Raw genomic sequence first — 9368 nt, 5'->3', positions numbered from 1 at the left:
CGGACTTTGGCGATGACAAACTTGCTGTCACATGTGTCAGATTCGGACGCTGGAAACGCACGAACATCGCCGACCCAGCCACTGACAAGGTATTTGTAGCCTTCCAAGCTCTTGTAGGCCTTGAGCTGCTCCTTGGTGTAGGGGCTGGGCGCGTTGACCAAGAAATTGTAAATATCGGGATAGTCCACAAGTGGAAATTTATCTTCCTCTAAAAAAATACTTCTGGGCAGGTAAGGATCACTCGAGTCTGGTGAAACGCGCTCGAGCTTTTCACGGTACCGGCATTTGCTGGAGTCATCTAACTCGTCATACACTTTTGAAAACTTGGGAGAAGTCATGGCCACTGATTCAGCGTTCGTACAATAGTCCTTTGTAAAGAACAGAAGAGGAACGTAACAGCGATACAGGAAATTTCCTTCGTGAAATAATTCCAGGCACATGTACTTCTTTTGAACTTTTCATCTCTTTTGCCACCCCTGCGGAGCGCGGCCGCTTTGGCCGCCTACACGCCGCCTGCACGTGATCCTTTCGCATAACCTCTATAAGTCGCACTTGATTATAAGTCGCACTTGATTATAAGTCGCACTTGATTATAAGTCGCACTTGATTATAAGTCGCACTTGATTATAAGTCGCACTTGATTATAAGTCACACTTGATTATAAGTCACACTTGATTATAAGTCGCACTTGATTATAAGTCACACTTGATTATAAGTCACACTTGATTATAAGTCGCACTTGATTATAAGTCACACTTGATTATAAGTCACACTTGATTATAAGTCACACTTGATGATAAGTCACACTTGATTATAAGTCACACTTGATTATAAGTCGCACTTGATTATAAGTCACACTTGATTATAAGTCACACTTGATTATAAGTCACACTTGATTATAAGTCGCACTTGATTTTAAGTCACACTTGATTATAAGTCACACTTGATTATAAGTCGCACTTGATTTTAAGTCGCACTTGATTATAAGTCGTACTTGATAATAAGTCTCACTTGATTATAAGTTGCAACCCAGTTTTATGTCTAAAACAAAATTAATTTTATCAATACATTCATATGAGTATGAATTCACACTGGATTGTAAGTCACACCATCGCCTTCTTTGTTTTTCAAGTATAGTGTTAAAAGGTGTGACTTGCATTTGGGGAAAATATGGTACGCGTGAAACAATGCGTTTGGGCGATTTTTTTGCCGGCTTTTGGGGCGTCATGCGTTAGCATCCCCCCACCTCACAACAGAGCAACCGAGTTTTGCATTAAGCTGGGAGTGCCGATTCGAGCAACTGGTATAATGGCTCGCAGCTGAGCCAGCAAATGACTCCGCTTGGAGCAGGCGAATGACTCCGCTTGGAGCAGGAGAATGACTTCGCATGGACCCGGCAAATGACTCCGCATGGACCCGGCAAATGACTCCGCATGGAGCCGGCAAATGACTCCGCATGGAGCAGGCGAATGACTCCGCATGGAGCCGGCAAATGACTCCGCATGGAGCCGGCGAATGACTCCGCATGAAGCCGGCGAATGACTCCGCATGGAGCCGGCAATTGACTCCGCATGGAGCCAGCGAATGACTCCGCATGGAGCCGCCGAATTACTCCGCATGGAGCTGCCAATTACTCCGCATGGAGCCGCCAAATGACTCCGCATGGAGCCGCCAATGCCTCCGCATGGAGCCGCCAATGACTCTGAATAGAGCCGCCAAATATATAGAGATGCATAACCAGTTGAGAGCATATATTCCATAAATCGGCACTCCCAGAGCGGATCACAAATTGCAGCTACCTGTGAAATTTGTAAGCAGTGCAAGCTCGGTAACGATTGACTAACAGGAACTCGAAATCATGGGCTGAGGCCATTGCCACAGCCACCCATGCTTTGGCTGCTGGTGGCCTCTGAATGTTACTCGGGCAGACATGGCTTTCCACCTTCCCGCCTCTCTGAATATCGAGTCCGGCAGCTGATTCGAAACGAGTGGCCGGTGTATAACGCCAGGCCATAGCCACAACTGATGAGCAAGATTTTCGCAGTTGCTGTAAAGCCGATCGATTGGCATCTGCAGCTGGTGCCGCTAGCTTTCCCAGGTGCTGCCACAATTGCAAACCACTCTTTGCGATTGGCTGGTCTGCTTGATTGACTGTTCATTGCCCTATCCCCGGTCGCAATTGTTTGCGCACCGGCCAAGTGCACCACTTGCATCAGTGAATAGCAGCAAGTTGGGGGACGGCGTCCACTTAGGGTGTAGGAAGAAGGACCGGCCGTTCTACTATTCCAGGAGCTCAGGCCATCAGCGAAGGTATTTGAGGCACTCGGAGAGCTTGATCAGGTAATACGGCTGCCGGTACCAGTTGGCAAGTGACCACAATCTGCAATGTGCGTCCTGGGACTATCACTCTTGTAGCAAACGAGAGCTTTCCCAGAAGATACTCGAGTTGACATTGGGTAGTTGAAGCTGTGTTGAGAGTGGCCCGTAGGAGGTCGTGAAGCTTGGCAAGTTCGTCCATCGGCAGACTGATGTGAGCACGCGGGTGTCCAGGATGATGCCGATAAACGTCAGGACGTGGGCTGGACCCTCCACTTTTGCTGGGGCCAGAGAAACACCGAGGTATGTAAACGCTCGGAGCAGAATAGCGAGTTGCTGGCGAGGTAACACAAGTCCAGAGCATGCATTGAGGAAGTAACGTTAATTGAGGTATTCCCCGTAATGCAACAGGCGTGGGAGTGCGAACTGCCCGCACACAATCCATTCACTGGCGGATGCGACAGAGTTCCATATAGCTGGCCTGGAGCGTAGTACAGTCTGAAGGGCAGGACGCTCTCATAACAGTATTGATCCTGCCAGCGGTTCAACAAGGGCCACTCCTCCGGGCAGACGGGAATTCGGCAGAATGCACTTTTAACATTGAGCTTAGCAAGATACAGCGGGGCGAGCAATTGTCTAATCATGTTTGCAGCATTGTCATCTTGACATTGTGGAGAGATACGGTCTGCTGGAATGTAATCGTTGACACTTCGACCCTCCAGGCTTTACAAAGGGTGTGTCGTGTGTAACTTCCCGTTCGCCTAGGAACCGCATCTACGCCGGAACAGCACAGAGACGAGAAAGGGGGTGAAGAACACGGGCCAGCTGTTTCAAGCCTGCTGCAAGAAACGGATCATTGCGCAGAAATATAATCTGGGTTAGCATGTGACCGTGTTAAATTCAATGGATCCCAGTTAGTTGAGTGGTTGCCGATGAAACCTACCACAACCCCACAATTACGACCATGTGCAACATACCTCCGAAGCATAAGATCAGGATGTGAGTCCAGTAATTTGGAGAAGTGAGAAACTGAGTGCTTACACAGTTACTTATGAGGCCTTACACTTTGCCGTGGGGTGCTCCTGTCGGCACTGGAGGTAGAACTGCCTGAGCTGACACGTGCAAGCGCCATACTCGTAGTAGCGGCATACGGTTGCGGTACGTGATCCGGATCTGTACTGGTGAGTAGGACGAAATGCGCGCGGAAATGCTGGCGGGTGCACCGAGCTGCACTGCTGGCAGGCGGGTCGTGCTGTTCCAGTACACTGCGAGGCGCAGTTGCCACAAGTTGATATTGATAACCTGGCTTTGGAGTTTTTTTTCCATTGCTATCAGGTTCGGCTTAATTAAAGGGGAAGTTAAGGCAAAAATTAAAATTTCACCAGTTGTAGTCTTCGGGGTGCTGAGTCGAATGGTCGTGGTCCGAGGAAGCTGAGACGCTCCCTTCCTACTTGAATCCCAATCCAACTCGCGCACTTCCACCGAAACTGGGTGACTGCGCCCTACTAGATGGGGATTTGTATGCAAAATGTCACTAAAAGCGCAATTTCGTTCTTATAAAAGCATGGATGACCGCGATTGGCCCATATGTTGTAGTCTTTTGGACGCTGAGTCGATTGGTTTTGGTCCGAAAAGGCTGCGATGCAGCGTTCCTCCTTTATTCCCAATCGAACATGGTTGAACAAGTGGTCACGTGCTCCTGCATACGCAAGTCACCTGGTCACCGTGCGTGCAGGGTACAACTTACTAGCCTGTTTGACCTTTTTTGGGTGCAGTCCTGTCACTCGAGTTGAACCTTGGTGTGAAAGTTGTCGCCTGCTGGCGTGGTGACCAGGTGATTTGGGCACCCAGGAGCACGTGACCGCTTGTTCAACCATGTTCGATTGGGAATAAAGGAGGAACGCTGCATCGCAGCCTTTTCGGACCAAAACCAATCGACTCAGCGTCCAAAAGACTACAACATATGGGCCAATCGCGGTCATCCATGCTTTTAAGACTACAACTGGTGAAATTTTAATTTTTGCCTTAACTTCCCCTTTAATTCCCTCTGTGCTGCACTGATGAGTCCACAAAGGACGAAACAGTTGTCCGCAGATTGAGTATTGATAACGTCCAGTTTCTAGGTGGCAAGAACTGGCGATTGGCCGCGACGATCGTGGCCAAATACGTCCACAGGCACTCGTGAAACGCGGTGAGGAACAGTGGAACACAGACCATTCATGAACACTGTCCAGGTCTCAACTCAAGTGCTACAGTCATGCAGCCTACGAAGCGCAGTTCTGGTTCAGATTCAAATAAAAGCTAGTGCGCCAGAAGAGCAACAAATGAGGGGCTACGGAGTTGGAACGTCGCCGGAGCTGGACTGACTGCAACTGTATCGGGCAGCAGGAAATCGAAGTCCACGAACTCGCCTCTCTGGACACGATCGAGAAGGGCCCACACGATCGAGAAGGGCCCGCATAGGACAGTCAGGTTCACCTGCTGTTGGTGCTGCATGCGCATATGGCGGTCGTCACTGCACCGGGCTCCCAGTAGGGTCCGGCCTGCTGGCGGCGAGCGGCACGGATCCAAGTAGAGCGAGGAGAAGCTGGGTGGCGTAGGTGACGGCAGTGGACAACTACCGTTGTTACTTCCAACAGAAAATCAAAGTCCACGAACTCGCCTCTTTGGATACGAATTACGATCGTCAGGCTCGCGCCTGCTGTTGCAGTAATGGTGCTGCGTGGCGGCCGTCGCTGCTTTCGCAGTAGGCGGGCGGCCGAGCCAGGTAGAGCGAGGCGATCCGGAGAGGCTGGACGCCGGTTGGTGACGACGACATTGTTTCAAGGCACAAACAAGGGTCGCCGAGATCACGTGGAGGTACTTCATTTCAGGAAACCTGATGATGGCGCAAGCTAAAAGTCCACAGTCGACGACGACACTGTTTCAGGCACCAACAGGCGTCATTGAAGTCTGAATTTGAAACGTAGAGATACGAGAATGCAAGCTTGAAAGTCTAACGGAAGGAAATTGTTTTGGGAACACCTGTTCCGCAAGTTGCACGCTCGAAAGTCCAAACAGCAATGACATGAAAGAGACATTGTACAGGATTTTGAAGGGCGCGTGCCCACGTGACTCGCGCATGCGTGCAGGTTGGGCCAGCTCGCTGGGCTGGCTGCTAACTCGCGTTAGCATGCTAACGCTCATTATGGAAACGCGGCGAAATGGAAGTTTCAACATGTTGGAATTTTCAGCGCGTATCAGGGGCATACCGGCGTACATGCCGGTCACTTTGACCGGCGGGGTCCAAAAATTAGTACTCGAAGGCGTCGCATGTGCTAAATACGACTCGGATCGCTGCCTTTTTTGTGAAAGCCTGAGCGCGCGTTTTGACACGCATGAACCGAAAGCGTGCCGCGTCCACGTGCCAGTTGGGAACACAGCTTAAAGGGGAAGTTAAGGCAAAAATTAAAATTTCACCAGTTGTAGTCTTCGGGGTGCTGAGTCGAATGGTCTTGGTCCGAGAAAGCTGAGACGCTCCCTTCCTACTTGAATCCCAATCCAACTCGCGCACTTCCACCGAAACTGGGTGACTGCGCCCTACTAGATGGGGATTTGTATGCAAAATGTCACTAAAAGCGCCATTTCGTTCTTATAAAAGCACGGATGACCGCGATTGGCCCACATGTTGTAGTCTTTTGGACGCTGAGTCGACTGGTTTTGGTCCGAAAAGGCTGCGATGCAGCGTTCCTCCTTTATTCCCAATCGAACATGGTTGAAGAAGCGGTCACGTGCTCCTGCGTACACCAGTCACCTGGTCACCGTGCCTGCAGGGTACAACTTACTAGCCTGTTTGACCTTTTTTGGGTGCAGTCCTGTCACTCGAGTTGAACCCGAGTTGAACCTTGGTGTGAAAGTTGTCACCTGCTGGCGTGGTGACTAGGTGATTTGGGCACCCAGGACCACGTGACCGCTTCTTCAACCATGTTCGATTGGGAATAAAGGAGGAACGCTGCATCGCAGCCTTTTCGGACCAAAACCAGTCGACTCAGCGTCCCAAAGACTACAACATATGGGCCAATCGCGGTCATCCGTGCTTTTATAAGAACGAAATGGCGCTTTTAGTGACATTTTGCATACAAATCCCCATCTAGTAGGGCGCAGTCACCCAGTTTCGGTGGAAGTGCGCGAGTTCGATTGGGATTCAAGTAGGAAGGGAGCGTCTCAGCTTCCTCGGACCAAGACCATTCGACTCAGCACCCCGAAGACTACCACTGGTGAAATTTTAATTTTTGCCTTAACTTCCCCTTTAAGACCCCCCAGGCACACATGCCCTGCACACGTTGACACGCACACACTAACACCAACACAAAGACATAGACATGTACACACTACTCACACAAAAGAAATTTAAATATACTTCAACAATAACATCACACACCTTGACCTTGACCTTGATCTTCCCAATTGCGTACGCAATGATAGCGAATGTCAGAAAGTTCAAGTGAGAACAGGAGCTCAGATTTTGGCATGTTGTTTCAGGTCTCTGGGTCGACAAAACGGGCGTCCACAGACACAGAGAAGAGGATCAGGAGCGTGCCGTGGCGGTGGAGTGCTACTCTCAACTCGATCTTGGCAACTCTCAAGCCAGGTGGTCACGCCGAGTTCCGCCAGGTCAGTCGACACCACATCTCGCCGCCTCTTCTTCGGGCCGTGACGAGGACGGGGGGCAAGCAGCTCGACGAACAGCAGATGTTTCGGTGCGCGTGACTCGTCCATCCTGCTGACATGGCCTAGACATCACACACACACACACAAACACGCACACACACACACACACACACACACACACACACACACACACACACACACACACTCACACACACTCACACACACACACACACACACACACACACACACGCATGCATGCATGCATGCACGCACGCACACACACCCACACACACACACACACACACACACACAAAGGTACCATGTACCATGTATATGCCCGTCGGAAGAGAAGCATGCAAATCTGCAAATGCACTGGATGCGCACCCACAGCTTTTCTCCTTATTGCAACGATAGCGGATCTGATTCTGATTGAAACAGATCAAGACAAGCGCGCGCCAGATAACTCTCTGATCCACACAATCGGCAAAGCAATGTGAATTGACCACCAATGCACACCTGGTCTACACCACTCGGAGTACATCGGAATAGGACGGCCCCAAGACAGTTACCTATGCACACCCTATACTTGCTGGGGTAACCAGTATAGACAGCACGCTGCTTTGATAAAAGCAGACACTAGATGCACTGGTACCTTGAAGTGAAATTGGAGTTATTTTACCAACCAGCCTTGGAAACTGGGTACTGGGAACCCAGAGCCAATAGACATACCAACAACCTCAGCCATGAAAGCTATAGTAACGACACACTGGATTGTGGAGCCGAAACTAACCAAATTTCCAAATGCTTTGGCAAGAAGGTAGCCTTCCGACAGGTTGGGGACACACACGTATGCCCCCCCCCCCCCCCCACACACACAAACACACACAAACACACACACACACACACACTCGCACACACACACACACACACACACACACACACTCGCACGCACGCACACACACACACACTCATAATAATGCCCATCGCTAAAGCGATGATAGCGAACAAGCTATGTTAGCCATCGAAACTTGTGTTGGGATAACACCATTCATCTGCATTGCAAGCTGATGAACGGTGTAATCCCAGCACAAGTTGCTATGGCTTCTGCTATAATGATAGCAACTTGTACTGGGATTGCACCATTCAACAGCTTGCAATGCTGATGAATTGACGACAACTAATTTTAGCCTGGTCTACACCACACGGCTGGTTGAAGTGGCTTTTTTTCTGACCAATGAATCCCTATTTTACATTTTTCTTTTTAGCACGCGCACACTGTGACACACACCCACACCACCCACCCACCCACCCACACACCCACCCACACACACACACACACACACACACACACACACACACACACACACACACACACACACACACACACACACCACCCACCCACCCACACACGCTGTGACACACACACACACACACACACACATACTAGGCATAATGCTCGAAAAGGTGGCAGATTCTGCTCGAAAAGCAGTGAAATTGGCAGAATCATACAAACCTTATAGCGGGTAATTCCTCGAATTCTGCTCCATTTCTTTATCCACATACCAAACATGCATGAAACTTACCAGAAAAAGTACGGAATTCTGCCAATTTTTCTGCCGGCAGAATCCGCATATGCCTAGCACAGACACACAGACACACACACACCCATACGCACACACATACACACACACACACACACACACACAAACACACACACACCTCGATACAGAAAATAGAATCCTCACCTCGGCGAAGAACTTGCTGAAGTAGAAAATCCAGGTCTTGTACATGTGGTTGTCATGGTCACGTACCAACACAACAACTTCAGTTGGAAACACCTACATGGCAACAATATCACCATGACAACATGACTATGACAAGCCGTGAATCGAGTTGTGGCCGAGTGCCTTTTTCCAGCACACGGCAGACAAGTCGCGGTTGATTATAAGTTGCGCTTGATTGTAAGTCGCTCTTGATTATAAGTCACACTTGATTATAAGTCACACTTGATTATAAGTCACACTTGATTATAAGTCACGCTTGATTATAAGTCGCACTTGATTATAAGTCACACTTGATTATAAGTCGCGCTTGATTATAAGTCACACTTGATTATACCGTATTTTCCGGGTATAAGCCGCACTTTTTTTCGCTAAAAATCGGACCAAAATCGCCCCTGCGGCTTATACACCGAATATACTCATTCTCAACAGAACGAGTATTGAACTTGTAAATACAAAGGAATTTTGGCCATCTCCGTACTACAGTCGAAAATGGAACTTTGACAAGTACCCTGGATCTGGGAACTCAGTGGATATGCAGAAGCCTGACGGACCAAAAGATCAGTCAGCGACCAGCGATCTCAACGATGGAGTGCTTACCCGCAGCAAATCTAAAGGTCA

This window comes from Sycon ciliatum, chromosome 11, assembly GCF_964019385.1.
Source record: "Sycon ciliatum chromosome 11, ocSycCili1.1, whole genome shotgun sequence".
Classification (NCBI taxonomy): domain Eukaryota; kingdom Metazoa; phylum Porifera; class Calcarea; order Leucosolenida; family Sycettidae; genus Sycon; species Sycon ciliatum.
This window is presented reverse-complemented; position numbering follows the sequence as displayed.